The sequence below is a fragment of the Dendrobates tinctorius genome, unplaced genomic scaffold, assembly GCF_039654945.1.
Source record: "Dendrobates tinctorius isolate UK_male_01 unplaced genomic scaffold, ASM3965494v1 ptg000022l, whole genome shotgun sequence".
NCBI classification, from domain to species: Eukaryota; Metazoa; Chordata; class Amphibia; order Anura; family Dendrobatidae; genus Dendrobates; species Dendrobates tinctorius.
In genome coordinates, this window is record NW_027361690.1 from 96508113 (window position 1) to 96524472 (window position 16360).

Sequence of the window (16360 nt, forward strand, 5' to 3'; positions counted from 1 at the left end):
AACTGTCCAACTAGTTAACCCCTTTAGTGAACTGAACACAAAAAAAAAACAGGGCAAAAAACAATGCTTTATCATCATACCGTCGAACAAAAAGTGGAATAACACGCGATCAAAAAGACAGACATAAATAAACGTGGTACCGCTAAAAACGTCATCTTGTCCCACAAAAAACGAGCCGCCATAGTGTCATCAGCGAAAAAACGGAGATTAGACCTACCAGTAATGTTATTTCCAGGAGTCCATCCTGACAGCACCATGGGGGTTGTTCTTTCATACTTCCAGGGACAGGAAATGCACGAGAGGTTAAAAGGTCCCCTCCCACACCACACTCCAGTGATTTTTCCAAGTACCACACCAGTATGATGCAATTAAATTTTATTTAGATTTAGTACAAGCATAATGATACCAATACAAATCATAGGGAGGGAACTACCAGTGCTGTCAGGATGGACTCCTGGAAATAACATTACCGGTAGGTCTAATCTCCGTTTTACAGGACGTCCTATCCTGACAGCACCATGGGGAATACCAAAGTAGGAATTCGTTTAGGGTGGGACTACTGCTTGTAGCACTCTGCGACCGAAGGTCGCCTGGCTAGCTGATAGCGTGTCCAACTTATAGTGTCTACAGAAAGTATTTGGTGTAGACCAGGTGGCGGCCCTGCATATCTGTTCTACAGAGGCACCCACCCTCTCTGCCAATGAAGTCGCTATTGCCCTGGTGGAATGAGCCCTAAGCCCTTCAGGTACCGGCAAGCCCTCGGCCTCGTACGCCGAGGAGATTATTGTTGTTATCCACCTTGCTAGAGTCTGTGTAGCCGCACTTCTACCTTTATTTTTGCCGCCGTACTGGACAAATAGTTTTGTGTCCTGTCGCCAGTCCCGGGTGACTTCCAGGTAACGGGCGACCGTGCGTCTAACGTCCAAAGAATGAAACAATCTTTATCATTCTTTGGGGCTGGACAAAAAGAGGGCAGGATTATTTCTTGGTTTAGATTCTGCGGTGATACTACCTTAGGGAGAAACTTTGGATCTAGTTTGAGCGTTATGTGGTCCTCGAAGATCTGAATGTAGGGATTCTGGATCGAGAGGGCCTGGATCTCACCTAAACGTTTAGCTGAGGAGATAGCTACCAAAAAAGCAGTTTTTTGTGTGAGCTTAGAAATGTCTATCTCTGAAATTGGCTCATAAGGGGGCCTAAACAGCGCTTTGAGTACCAGATTTAGGTCCCATGGGGGGACCGTTTTCCTCAATGTGGGTCTTAGCCTCTGGGTGGCTTTAGTAAATCGCGCTATCCATGGATGGGAGGATAGGGAGAAATTAAAGAAGGTACTTAAGGCCGCTATCTGGACTTTGAGTGTGCTCGGGGTCAGGCCCTTATCGAATCCGGCCTGTAGGAAGTCAAGGATCCGAGGGATATCAGGCCGAGATAGGTCTAGAGGGGCACTACCACTTTATGTACAGAATCTCTTCCAGATTTTACAATATATCGCTCTTGTCACCGGTTTTCGGCTGGCCTGCAATGTGGAGATCACCTGGTCCGAGATGCCATTGGACTTCAGGATGTCCCTCTCAGGATCCATGCTGCCAGCTGCAGGCTTCCTGGGTCTGGGTGTAACACTGGACCCTGGGAGAGTAAGTCTGGTATTGTTGGTAGGTGGAGTGGCCCCCTCTGAGCCATCTTTCTGAGGAGGGGAAACCAACTCCGTCTGGGCCAAAAAGGTACGACCAGCATTACCCGAGCTCCTTCCTCCTGGATCTTCCTGAGGACCCTCGGTATTATGGCGATCGGTGGAAAACCGTATAGGAGGTCCCCTTCCCCAATTCTGGTCCAGGGCGTCGATTTCTTCCGGATGGTCCGCCGGGTTGAGGGAGTAGAACCTCTTCAGCTTGGCGTTTTTTCTTGTCGCGAAGAAGTCCAGCTGGGGTGTCCCCCAGCGATGGCAAAGATCCCTGAAGATCTCTTCTTTTAGCTCCCATTCGGTGGTTCGGACTTCTTGCCTGCTTAGATAGTCGGCTATCCTGTTTTGGGAGCCTTCCAGGTGTACTGCTGATAGGGAGCGAGAATTGTTTTCTGCCCAGGTGAGGATGCGAGCTGCTAGTTTCTGAAGTTTCCCGTGCCTTGGGCCCCCTTGGTGGCGTAGGAAGGCACTGTGGTCACGTTGTCCGACATGATCTTAATATGTTGGTTTTGTAGTCTTGAACCGCTTCTCTTCAGAGTCTCCCAGACTGCTCGCAGCTCTCGGTAGTTTGAGGACTGACAGCTGATACTCTTGGGCCACGTTCCTTGTAAGAATCTTCCTTCTAGGTGGGCGCCCCATCCTTCCCTGCTGGCATCTGTAGTGATGGTTACACATGGAGACAGGATCCAAGGAACCCCCCGGCTGATGTTTCTGTTGCTGATCCACCATTTCAGAGATGATCTCAGCGCCGGAGACGGTCGGAATTTCTTGTCTAGCGAGGACTGCCGTCTGTCCCATTTCGTAAGGATCTCCTTTTGTAGGATTCTTGTGTGAGCCTGGCTCCACATGACACAGGGTATGCATGCGGTTAGGGTGCCCAGGACTTCCATCGCGGTCCTTATCGAAACCTGGTGTTGGCCAAACTGCCGCACTTTCTCCATGATGGGCTTCTTCTTCATCTCCGGCAAGAACGAGACCCTTCTTTTGGAGTCTAGCATTACCCCTAGGAATTTCTTCTGGGTGCTGGGCCGCAGGTCCGATTTTTCTCTGTTTAGGATCCAACCTAGGCTTTCGAGGCTGAAAATTATTGAGCTGAGTTGTTCCTTTAATTCGGACACTGACCGGGATATTACCAAGAAGTCGTCTAAATAAGGCACAATGATTATGTTTCTTTGTCTTAAGTCTGCCAAGACTTCGGCCACCAGTTTCGTGAAAACACGAGGTGCTGATGCCAAGCCGAATGGAAGAGCCTGAAACTGGAAGTGGTAGTGTTTGCCTCTTCTCTCTAGGGCGAAACGCAGGAACCTCTGAGATTGAGGATGGATGGGGACGTGATAGTATGCGTTCTTTAAATCTATAGTGCACATGGACGCGTTCTGGTCTATTAGCGGGATGGCGGTTTTCAGGGACTCCATTCGGAACCTTTTGTAACGGACCCATTGATTCAATGGCTTTAAATTTATAATAGTTCGGCTTTCCCCCGATGGTTTTTTTTATTGTGAAGAGTGTAGAATAGTGGCCCTGACCTCTCTCTACCTCTGGGACAGGAATTACTACTTCCGTTTTTAACAGGTCTGTTATGTCTGCCCATATAGGGTCTATCACGGCTTCGGAACGGGGTTTTGTAACCACAAATCGTGCTGGAGGGGATCTTGTGAACTCGAGGGTATAGCCCTGGGCAATTGTATTGAGGACCCATGGGTTCTGGGAGATGCCCTGCCATGCCCCTGCAAAGTGTTTTAGGCGCCCCTCTACCGGCATGGCGTCATTGCCTTCTGCTCCTGGAACTTTGTCCGGAGCGAGACGGGGGAGCTCTATTTCTTCCCCCCCTCGAGTACTCCCAGCGAGAAGATTTCCCTTTCCCTCTATACTCCTGCCTCTGGTATGGGCGGGATCTCTGAAAGGGAAATTGCCTTTTTGGTTTTTCCTCTGGAAAACCTTTTTTGTCGTCGGAGGCACTCTCTAGAATCTTATCCAAAGCTGGCCCAAATACCTTCCCGCCCGAGAAGGGTATGGAACATAACTTGTTTTTAGATTGGTAGTCCCCCGACCAGGTTTTCATCCATATGGCTCGGCGGGCCGCGTTGGATAGGGAATTATTTCTGGCCGCAAACCGTACCGATTCTGCAGAAGCATCTGCCAAAAAACCGGTCGCGATTTTCAACAGGGGAATACTCTCAAGGATATCACCCCTAGGGGTTTTATCCTTTAACTGTTGTTCCAAGTGGTCTATCCATAGGTGCATGGATCTAGCGGCTATATTTGCTTTAATCACTGCAGCTGAGGCCTCCCAAGCTCTTTTTAGGAGCACGTCGGCCTTTTTGTCCATGGGCTCCTTGAGACTGGAAGAATCTTCAAAAGGAATTGAAGTTTTTCTCGACACCTTGGCCACCGGTGAGTCGATCTTTGGCACCTCGTCCCAAGTGCTGATGTCCTCCTGGTTAAATGGAAGTCGCAGCTTAAAGTCTCGCGGCACGATCAGTCTTTTCTCCGCATCTTCCCATTCTTCCAGGATCATAGCCCGGATATGGTCATTAACTGGGAAGACCTGACGAATCCTGGCTCTAAGTCCCCCGAACATTGTGTACTGGACGGATTGTTCTTTCGGGGTTTCCTCGATCTGCATTGTACTTCTTACTGCCCTGAGCAGCTCTTCTGTGTTCTCTGATGTGAAGAGGTACCTCTTCCCTGTTTCTAGGGGTTCCGAGGTAATCTCGCCCTCTTCCTCCGAGTCCGTGCCCCGTATCTCTTCTTCCGATGATAGGTCGGACTCCCATCTAGGTCTTTTGGACTGGGACCGGCCGGAAGACTGAGTAGGTAGTATTCCAGAGTCTCTGACAACTGCACGCATCTCCGTGAGAAAGGCTGCCTGCTCGCCTCTGACGATTCGGAGTGTGCAATCCTCGCATAGGGGCTTCTTCCATGCGCTCGGCAGTTTGCTGGCACAGATGGGGCATTTAGGTTTGCCTGGTGTCGCCTTATCCTACAAAGACAGGAGTCCTCCCTTTAAAAAAAAAAAAAGTTCCTGTCTCTGGCCATCCTGCCCCTGTGCCCTCTACTCACGGACGCTGGCTCTGGCTGGTCACTGGTCCTAGCGTCCATGCTGGCGGCGTCTGACAGAAACTCAGGCGTCTGTCACCTTCAATCTGCCTGGAGTGATGTCGCTGCGCTGGTCTCCCGCTTCCCCCCGCTCTTATCCTACCTTGTCTTGCGCAGGAACGCTCCTTCTGCCGCCCTCTGACGCGTCCTCCATGCCCCGACCGGAAGTAGTCATCCCTGGGCGCCCGGAAGTGACGCGCCGCCGCTCTGTACTCTGGGCCTCGCGGGAGACGCGCTGGGGAAGCGGGGATGAGTCCCGGAGTGACGCTCCACGGGACACCCGGTGGAGAACCCCCCTTAGGGGGGTGCCGCTTACATCGACCGACCCGGAGGTGTAGGCGGTTAGGACCCCGCACCTCCTGGCCCCGGTAAGATCCTCTTCTAGCCCTTCTCCTGTATGCCGCGGCTGCGGCGCTCCCGTGCCTGTCCTTACAGGGACAGGAAAAATACTGGAGTGTGGTGTGGGAGGGGACCTTTTAACCTCTCGTGCATTTCCTGTCCCTGGAAGGATGAAAGAACAACCCCCATGGTGCTGTCAGGATAGGACGTCCTGGAAAATAAAGTTATAGCTCTCAGAATAAAGCGATGCAAAAATATTTTTTTCTATAAAATAATTATATAAAAGCTCCAAAACATTAAAAAAAATGATATGAGGTATCGCTGTAATCGTACTGACCCGAAGAATAAAACTGCCTTATCAATTTTTACCATATGCGGAACGGTGTAAACGCCCTCCCCCCCCCAAAAAAAGAAATTCATGAATTGCTGGTTTTCGTTAATCCTGTCTCACAAATATCGGAATAGAAAGTAATCAAAAAATGTCATGTGCAAGAAAATTATACCAATAAAAACGTCAGCTCGTCCCGCAAAAAATAAGACCTCATATGACTCTGTGGACCAAAATATGGAAAAATTATAGCTCTCAAAATGTGGTGATGCAAAATCTATTTTTTGCAATAAAAAGCGTCTTTTAGTGTGTGACAGCAGCCAAACATAGAAACCCGCTATAAGGTCTTTTTCACACATTTCAGATACCAGAGATGTCAGTGTCCGTGTGTGTAATACTTGCGGTACACGTGTGGCATGCGTGTCTCGCATCAGTACCACACGGTCAGGCGCCAGAGAAGAAGCGTTACAGTAAGTGCTGTTCCCCGGCGCTGAACACGGCTCTCGTCATTCTCCCCTCGCTTGCGCCGATTGCCGGCAGAGGAGGGGAGAATGATGAGAGCTACATTTAATTTAACCCCTGAACAACCCCCGATACGACTTTTAACGGCGGCAGTTAAGGGTACTTAAACGACAGTGCCGCTTTTTAATGGCACTGAGGATTAAGGTTATAGCGCCCCCCAGCATTGGAATCTCTCTGGGGTCTCGGCAGCCGGGGGAAGCCGAGACCCCAGAGAACATAATTCGAGTTGGTTTTTAACGACCCCGGTGCTGCGATCGCCGATATTAACGGCAACCGCAAAAAAAAGGCACATTTTCCATTTTAACAGGGTCCCCCGATCACCCCCCCCCAGGTACCTCCATTGTCCCTGCAAACCCCCCCTGAAGTCCCTCGGCTTCTTTCGAGAGAAAATGGTGGGCGCATGCGTAATGCGCCCACCGAGATCAGCCGGCTGGCATCCGGCAACAGTAGATTTTTTCCTTTTGGGTCATTTTTATCACTGTGATAGGGTCTAGCACAAAGAGCAAAATAAAAAAAAAGAGTAAATCAAACCCCCCTTTATCACCCCCTTATAGTTAGGGAAAAATAATAAAAAAATATATTTATTTCCATTTTCCCATTAGGGTTAGGTTGGGGCTAAAGTTAGGGTTGGGGGTAAGTTGAGGTTGGGATTAGGGCTAGGAGTGTGTTAGGGTTAGATTTGTGGATAGGGTTGGAGTTAGAATTGGGGGGGGTTTCCACTGTTTGGGCACATCAGGGGCTCTACAAACACAACATGGCGTCTGATCTCAATTCCAGCCAATTTTGCATTGAAAAGTCAATCGGCGTTCCTACCCTTCTGAGCTCTGCCATGCGCCCAAACAGTGGTATACCCCCACATATGGGGTATCAGCATACTAAGGACAAATTGCACAACAACTTCTGGGATCCAATTTCTCCTGTTATCCTTGGGAAAATAAAAAACTGGGGGGCAAAGATCATTTTTGTGAAAAAAATATTTTATTTTTACGGCTCTACGTTATAAACTTCTGTGAAGCACTTGGGGGTTCAAAGCGCTCACCACATATCTAGGCAAGTTCCTTAGGGGTGCTCTACTTTCCAAAATGGTGTAACTTGTGGGGGGTTTCCACTGTATAGGCACATCAGGGGCTCTCCAAACGCAACATGGCGTCCGATCTTAATTCCAGCCAATTTTGCGTTGAAAAAGTAAAACGGCACGATACAAGTATTTTTTATTCCATGCATCCATGGTTGTACAACAAATCCAGGTAGATGGCCAACATACAATGCCCTCAGTCCACAAGTTCCCAATCTGAGATCAGTAGTTCCACTGCCTCTGTACCAGGCGACGCCCACTATCTCCCAACTTTTGGTTGGCCTACAGCTATTGGTATTTCCAGCTGGTATAGTGAGCAATCACAGCCTATGTCCCTACAAACGATGGATATCACGACCGTAGCTCATGGATACCCCTCCAGCCAACAATCAATCTCCAAAAGTTCATAGTCCGTCCATCCATCCCAACTCAGATCTTCTCACATCGAAGCCACTCCCACAACTGCCTGATACAATCCAAGTGCCTTGTTTCTCCCTCCCCCTTAAACATTTTCTTTAGTTCACAGAACAAAGCATATTCCATCACCTGAGGCTGATGTGAGACCGCCTGTGGTGATGGCTTCCCTGGGTCTACTATAGCCATCCACAGAATGGCCCCAGGGCTGGTAGAACAATGGGATTGCTTTACATTTACCGTTAGCAATCTACTGTCTGGCCTTAAGGTGCCGTCACACTAAACGATGCACCAGTGAACCCGACAACGATACGACCTTGTCAAGATCGCTGGTGCCTTGCTACATGATCACTGATGAGCTGCCAAACAGGCAGATTTCACCAGCGATCAGGACCAGCGAGGACGCTGGTATCCAAGGTATATATCGAGTAACTTAGCGAGGGCGTCGCTTAGTTACCCACTGTGTACCTTGGATACCTGCGTGCTGGCGCTGGGAGCTGGTATCCAAGGTAAATATCGGGTAACTAAGCGCGCGAGTCAATTAGTTACCTGATATTTACCTAGGATACCAGCTCCCAGCGCCAGCACACAGGTATCCAAGGTACACAGCGGGTAATTAAGAGACACGCGCGCTTAGTTACCCAATATTTACCTTGGATACCAGCTCCCAGCGTCTGCTTACAGCGCTGGGAGCTCGCTGATTGTTGCTCTCCCGCTGCCACACGCAGCAATGCGTGCTGGCCAGCGGGAGACTAACGATCAAAAAACGGGCCACGACATTCGTGCACGATCAACGATACCCGGCGGGGCGGTCGCTGATGCGTGTCACATACAACGAGATTGCTGGTGAGATCGCTGATGCATCACAAAATCAGCAATCTCGCTGTGTGTGACGGGGCCTTTAAGGCCCTGTTACACATAGCGAGATCGTTAGCGAGATCGCTGAAACGTCACAAATTTAGTGACGCAACAGCGATATCGCTACGTGTGACACATAGCGGCGACCGCCCCCCCCACCCCGCTGCAATATCGCTGATCGTGCTGGAATGTCCTGGGCCATTTTTTGATCGTTGGTGTCCCACTGGCCAGCGCGCATCTCTGTGTTTGACACCATAACAACGACGAGCTACCTCGTTGGCAACTCAGAACGCACGCTAATGAGGTCTGAGTCGTCAGAATAGCTGCTGTGTGACAAGGTCCCAACGACTGCCAAGGTCGTCATACGGATCACCGCGTCGTTGAGATCTGCCTGTTTGACAGCTTACTAGTGACCATGTAGCGACGTACCAGCGATCCTTACGAGGTCGTATCGTTGTCGGGATCACTGGAGCGTTGCTATGTGTAACGGGGCCCTTAGCTATACATAAGATCTAGCCTGCTCATCTTCCTCTGCTTACTGTCAGTTTATGTAAATATGGCGCCCCTGAGGGTTCCGTCGCCACAGAGGTACTGCACCTCCTCCTGAGGTGTGGTGCCCCACCATCCAGGTAAGGTGGAGACACCTGACCACACTCCAACACCTGCATCCCACACAACACAGTAGTGTAGCAAAGCACCCTTTGGTGGCTCCCTGCTTGGAACACGAAGCGTGCTGGGAGGCGGGTGGAGTTTAGTTGGCATCAAAAGAGCGGGAAGAGTTTAGGATTTAGTCAGTCTGACAGAGTCAGAGGAGGAGGGAAGATCCCGAGTGGGATGGATGAAGGAAGTGCTGCAGCCAACTTCAGTGACCTGGGTCCGCTGACACTGGAAAGGAACATTGATAGAAAGCCTGACTCTCTCCATAAGAAAGAAGGATTAGTACGGAAGGAGGACTAAGGATTAGGGTTAGAGCAGAACCCTTCCCAAGTTCACAGGGCAAGGCCGGGGTCCAGTCCCCGAGGTTGTATGGATACTAATTGTCCTGCAGCAGACACCGGGGGAATAGAAGTTGTCACCGCTTTATTCCCACACCAGACTTGGGGGCACAACAGCAACGTGAGCGAGCCGGGACTTAGTAACAAGGAGTCCCCTGAAGCAGGCTACAGCTGTCTGCCGTACAAGTAAGAGTTCATAGGAACATCTGACAGGGGGAACTCCAGTGTAACTCAGTACTGTGAGTACTTCACTATAGGCGCAAAAAGGAGACGTTCAGAAAAGGCACATATATTGGCGGAGTGTTGGAGAGGAGTACTTCATCTTGCCTGGAAATTGGCTGAGCTCCTGACCTGGAGGACACGGCACCGAGGCGGGCACCTGTACCTGTAACAGACTGTGAGTAAAGCTTTGGAACTACATGCCCTGGTGTCCTCCACTTATTCCTGCGTCAACACACCCAGCACTGCTACATCCTTGTGCCTAGCCCTGCACCATCCACGTCTCTCCCCTATCTCTTCATCTACACTGCCCTGGGACTACAGCCCTGCCTGTGGAGGGCTACACCATCACTGCTGCAACACAACATCTGTCCGAGAGGATCTGTCTGCAGCGTCGGCTTAACATCTTCATTGCCGAATACCACAGGTGGCGTCACACAACAATCATTCATAAACTTTAATCACACTGAACTTTTCACCCTTTTACAATGGGTGCCCAGGGCTACGGGCAGGGTCCCAGCTACCGTGACATCTCCCATTGAAGCTCATCAGGCTCGGTACCGAGTACCCCGCCAGCCCTGGGAGGGCGAACCATAAACATTCCTTAGGATGAACGGAGGAGCAAGCAAATCGCTAATAAAACACAGCAAGAAAATATCAAATAAAACACAACAAACCTGGTGTTCGGGCTGGAAAAAGTCTCCGCTCTATGTCCATTCGTCCTATAGTCTTTAGTAAGCGGCCATAACCCCACAATGTTTATCCAGAGTCACGTGGCAAGGCTAATTAGGGTGTGTGTACACTAGGGTGACCGGATCTCATATGGGGGGGAAAAAAATGTCAGAATCTTGTTCGTCTGGACCCCACAAAACAATTCCCCTTTCCAGATATTGAGAGAGCCAAAATTTGAGCTCGATCAAACGACGTTAACCCGTGCCGCTCGTCGCTCAAAGTTTGAAAAAATCCAAATTGAGGTATTTTAAGATTTAGGTATTTTGCATAGTCTGTTAGACTATAAAGAATGTGACAACAACATTGCAGAAATAGCCCTGACCAAATTTTCGAACCATTTGTGATATTTGAATGCAGAGTTGGTGGGATTATCGTTTTTTGATCCCACCATTACAGACAATGAAAGGTTGTTAATGGCTAATAAATTGCTCAGTAGCACAGATGAACCATCAGAGCACGCTAACCTACATGAGTTGATAATTTTACATAGTTATCTAATCTATTCTAGAGCTTTTGTTAAAGTAGTTTTTGAAATGTCAGAATATAATGCTCGGCATTTGCTTACAACTTGCAGGACATATTGCTTTTGTTCTTCATCTTTTGTCAGAAGGTCGTTAAAGTCGGTTACTTCCTACCTCTTTTAATTTTTCTTTCCTAACTTTTGGATTTACAACCCAAGCGTGCTCTGATGGTTCATCTGTGCTACTGAGCAATTTATTAGCCATTAACAACTTTTCATTGTCTGTAATGGTGGGATCAAAAAATGATAATCCCACCAACTCTGCATTCAAATACCACAAATGGTTCGAAAATTTGGTCAGGGCTATTTCTGCAATGTTGTTGTCACATTCTTTATAGTCTAACAGACTATGCAAAATACCTAAATCTTAAAATACCTCAATTTGGATTTTTTCAAACTTTGAGCGACGAGCGGCACGGGTTAACGTCGTTTGATCGAGCTCAAATTTTGGCTATCTCAATATCTGGAAAGGGGAATCGTTTTGTGGGGTCCAGACGGACAAAATTCCGACATCGATTTTTTGCGGTCACCCTAGTGTACACGATGCGGATAAGGCGTCTTTCACACTTGAGTTGTTTGACGTCAGTCAATATCCGCCGTTTTTATAAAAAAGCGGATCCACCATTTTTTTCCCCCATAGACTTGCATTAGCGGCGGATTATGACTGATGGTCATCAGTTTTTTGTCGGATCCGTTTCAATTTTAGCGTCCGCCAGCTGGAGTAGACTGACAAAGGAACATTTTTTTTTTACAGCGGTGGACCGCTATTTTAAACTACGCATGCCCGGAAGATTTTCTCTTTCATGCATTTGAACCCTGAACGGCGTTCTAGAAGCAGCGAAAAAATTCTCTCTTTAAATTTCATACACTGGCGGATCCGTCCACAAAATGGATCCGGTGCATCCGTTTGTTACATAGCAGAAACGGATCCATTTTTTTCACTCTTTGGCTGATTTCAACTGACATCGAACAACTGAAGTGTGAAACAGGCCTTACCCTGCGGATTTTGTGTGGATTCCTATAATGAAGCAGGTGTAAAATGCTGCAGACTACAATGGTGCTGTGCTGCGGATCCGCAACAGGTACACACACCCTTAAAGAGTCGATATTGATTTACCATTGCTTGTGTTGATAGTTTTCAGGACCAGTAACTTAGTTGTCTGCCGATGGGGCAGTGAGAGTCCCTTTCTTGCATGCCGAGCTGACGTTTTTCTGGATACTATTTTGGTAGACATATTGATCACATTTATTTTTTGGGAGGTTATGGTGGGCAGGGGCTATTTTTGCAGACAAGTCAAACTTGGCACTTTTTTCGGCTTTATATTTTGATAGAAGGGACTTTCATGGAGAAAATTCAAATTTTTTTTATTTCAGATACTACCGCTGCTGCTGCTCTTTCATATGGGGGGCTACACTTCTCTCATACCCCAAGATCAGACAATAGAGCTGGTGGAGGCGTTGGTCTGCTCCTATCACCAAAATGTACCTTTCAGGTTATCCCTCAGGTACCCTCACTTGTCTTCCCTTCTTTTGAGGTCCATGCCGTCAGACTCTAAACCCCCTTCTCCATGCGAGTGGCGGTGGTGTATCGTCCTCCCGGCCCCTCCCATCAGTTCCTGGATCATTTTGCCACTTGGCTTCCACATTTTCTCTCCTGTGACATCCCTACCCTCATCATGGGAGATTTCAACATCCCCATTGCTCTTCCCCTCTCCCCATCTGCTACTCACCTTTTATCTCTAACCTCCTCATTTGGCCTTTCGCAGCTCACTAATTCTCCAACGCATGAAGACGGAAACTCCCTCGACTTGGTCTTCTCTCGGCTTTGTGCAGTGGATGATTTTGCAAACTCCCCTCTCCCGCTCTCTGACCACAATCTTCTTTCATTCTCTATAAAGAACTGCCAGGCTGCTCAGGTCACCCCCACTGTCCAGACTTATAGAAACATACAGGCCATTAACACCCAGAAACTTATGAAGAACTTGCAGTCTTCATTGGCCCCTATCTCCTCCCTCTCATGTCCTGATTCTGCATTGAAGCATTACAATGAAACACTTCAAACTGCCCTGGATGAATTTGCACCCCCTATAAATAGAACACCACAACACAGACGGCGACAACCCTGGCACACGGTGCAAACACGTTTCCTGCAGCGGTGCTCCAGGAGCGCCGAACGTCTGTGGAGAAAATCCAATCTACACGAAGATTTCATCCATTTTAAGTTTATGCTTAGAACATACAACACTGCCCTTCACCTCTCCAAACAAACCTATTTCAACACCCTCATCACCTCACTGTCCAATAACCCGAAACGTCTCTTTGACACTTTTCATTCTCTACTCAATCCAAGAGTACAGGCCCCAACCACGGAGCTCCGAGCTGACGATCTGGCCAATTACTTCAAAGAAAAAATTGACCAGATCCGACAGGAAATTATCTCCAAATCCCCTCATACCATGCACCGTCCTCCCTCCCCCACTGCATCTAACTCACTCTCTGATTTTGAACCAGTCACAGAAGAAGAAGTAAGCAGGCTCCTTGCATCTTCTCGCCCAACTACTTGCACCAGTGACCCATTTCCGTCACATCTCCTCCAGTCCCTTTCCCCTGCTGTCACCCCTCACCTAACTAAAATATTTAACCTCTCTCTCTCTACTGGTATTTTTCCCTCCTCATTTAAGCATGCCATCATACATCCACTACTTAAAAAACCATCCCTCGACCAAAACTGTGCCGCTAACTATAGACCTGTCTCTAATCTTCCCTTCATCTCTAAACTCCTGGAACGCCTGGTCCACTCCCGTCTTATCCGCTATCTCTCAGAAAACTCTCTTCTCGACCCTCTCCAATCCGGTTTCCGCTCTTTACACTCCACTGAAACTGCCCTCACTAAAGTCTCTAATGATCTGCTAACAGCTAAATCAAATGGTCATTACTCCATGCTAATTCTCTTGGATCTCTCTGCAGCATTCGACACTGTGCATCATCAGCTCCTCCTCACTATGCTCCATTCCATTGGCCTCAAGGACACCGTTCTCTCCTGGTTCTCCTCCTATCTCTCCGACCGCTCCTTTACTGTTTCTTTTGCCGGTTCCTCCTCCTCTCACCTTCCCCTTACTGTTGGGGTTCCTCAAGGATCGGTTCTAGGCCCCCTCCTCTTCTCCTTGTACACTGCCCCTATTGGTCAAACAATCAGTAGATTTGGTTTCCAGTACCATCTCTATGCTGATGACACCCAATTATACGCTTCTTCTCCTGACATCACGCCAGCCTTTCTAGAAAACACTGGCGATTGTCTAAACGCTGTGTCTAATATCATGTCCTCACTATATCTGAAACTGAACCTGTCAAAGACTGAACTCCTGGTGTTTCCTCCCGCTACTAATGCACCTATACCCGACATTGCTATTTCTGTGTGTGGTTCCACTATTACTCCCCAGCAACAGGCCCGCTGTCTTGGGGTCATACTTGATTCCGAGCTTTCCTTTGCCCCCCACATTCGATCACTGGCTCGCTCTTGTCATCTGCACCTCAAAAACATTTCTAGAATTCGACCTTTTCTTACTTTTGACTCTGCAAAAACTCTTACTGTTTCTCTTATTCATTCTCGTCTCGACTATTGTAACTCTCTTCTAATCGGTCTCCCTCTTACCAAACTCTCCCCTCTCCAATCTGTCTTGAATGCTGCAGCCAGGATCATATTCCTCACCAATCGTTACACCGATGCCTCTACCTTGTGCCAGTCATTACACTGGCTACCCATCCACTCCAGAATTCAGTATAAACTTATTACCCTCACCCACAAAGCCCTCCATGGCTCAGCACCACCCTACATCTCCTCCCTTGTTTCAGTATACCACCCTACCCGCGCCCTCCGTTCTGCTGATGACCTGAGGTTAGTATCCTCAATAGTCAGAACCTCCCACTCCCTTCTCCAAGACTTTACACGTGCCGCGCCAATTCTTTGGAATGCACTTCCCAGGTCAATACGATTAGTCCCCAATCCCCACAATTTTAAGCGTGTCCTGAAAACGCATTTATTCAGACTGGCCTATCGCCTCAACACATTAACCTAACCTATCCCTGTGTGGCAGAGCCAAAAGTTTTACCATAACCAGGTTCCCAGCATCATGTTCCCACATGCTTTATGCATCCATTAGCCCTCTGTGTCTGTACTGTTACACACTTAACATTATGGCTGGTCCATACAATCAGAGCAACTGTTACCACCCACCTTTCGTGTCTACCTCTTTCCTCATAGACTGTAAGCTTGCGAGCAGGGCCCTCACTCCTCTTGTTATAATCTACTGTATGTGATTATTGTTATGCTGTAATGTCTATTGTCTGTACAAATCCCCTCTGAAATGTAAAGTGCTGCGGAATATGTCGGCGCTATAAAAATAAAATTTATTATTATTATTATTATTATAAAACTGGCAAAAAAAAAAAAAGGGGGGGGGATTTAAACTTAAGATATTTTAAAACACATTCCTCCAGGGAACCTGCAAGAGTCTGACTGTGCATACTATAGACCGACCCCAGTGTTGCATGTAAGTAACGGTCTCCTTTGAAGCTCAGCCTGAGGGGAGCACCAAGATGGCGTCATAAATGGCTGAGGAGCACCAAGATGGCTGTGTGAATGTGGCTGAGAGGACCAGCAGTGATGGAGGCTCTGGTCGCTGCTGGTACAGGCAGGTGCCGGCTGTGTATCCCAGCGCCTGCCCCATGTGCATGCTGACTGATGTACAGTTGTGTCCGGGTGCATTAAAGGATTAAACTTGTAGCCTTAAAAAAAAAACGTTCAAATAAGAAAATGCTCAAAAATAACACCTCAGCCTCGCCAGGTTTATGTGAGTCATATTGGTGTGAGCTGCCGGAGTTACAGGTCACTGCCCATGTAATGCAGGAGGGGGCACAGCACCGGCTACCGGCAGGGGCTACTGACCGTATACCGTCCTCTCACCTGAGCTACCGCCGGGTCACATCATATCCGCCTATCGGCTCCTGCTGACCGCATTCTCCCGCGCAATAGCTTGCATAACAACGAAGCACCGTGAGAGCGGATGTGACGTCATGCCAGTAAGAAGCCAGCGCGTGATCTTCCAATACAAGGGCGGAGCTTAACCACGCCGGCAGTAACTCTCTTCAACCACGTGGAAAGCAGAGTGGATCGGTTACCAAGACAACCACGCAATTTTACATGTTTTTCCTCCTTTTTCTTCACCCAAGAGGTCTCACTGCACATTGACATTGGGTAAGGGAGGTCATCCTGTGGGTGCACTGTGCCATTCATTTTACAGCCAAAGCCCCAGCACAAGTCTACACATAAGAACGCGTCCGACATTTGTGGCTGCCTGAGACCCAAGTCTCACCTAATCTGTTTTTATTACCCTCCTCCACAGATATTTTTACTAGACTAAGTTCACACTTCCGTATTCCATTTTTAAGAACGGGCAAAAGGAATTAGGCCACGTTCCCACGTTCAGTATTCGGTCAGGTTTTTACCTCAGTATTTGTAGCCAAAACCAGGAGTGGGTGATAATACAGAAGTGGTGACGGGTTTCTATTCTACTTCTCC

General features: G+C 48.3%; 1 protein-coding gene across 4 annotated transcripts in view; it reads right to left on the bottom strand.

The window, feature by feature from the left end:
* Window positions 1-15932, bottom strand: part of WDR76 (WD repeat domain 76) — a 286518-nt gene extending 270586 nt beyond the window's left edge. For 3 of the 4 annotated variants that reach the window (XM_073569001.1, XM_073569000.1, XM_073568999.1), the window contains exon 1: window positions 15746-15929. The gene's annotated coding sequence lies outside the window, so the exon portion shown is untranslated. Of the gene's footprint in view, window positions 1-15745 lie in introns of all 4 variants that reach the window. The other variant, XM_073568998.1, reaches the window with a different exon arrangement.
* Window positions 15933-16360: the final 428 nt, after the last annotated feature.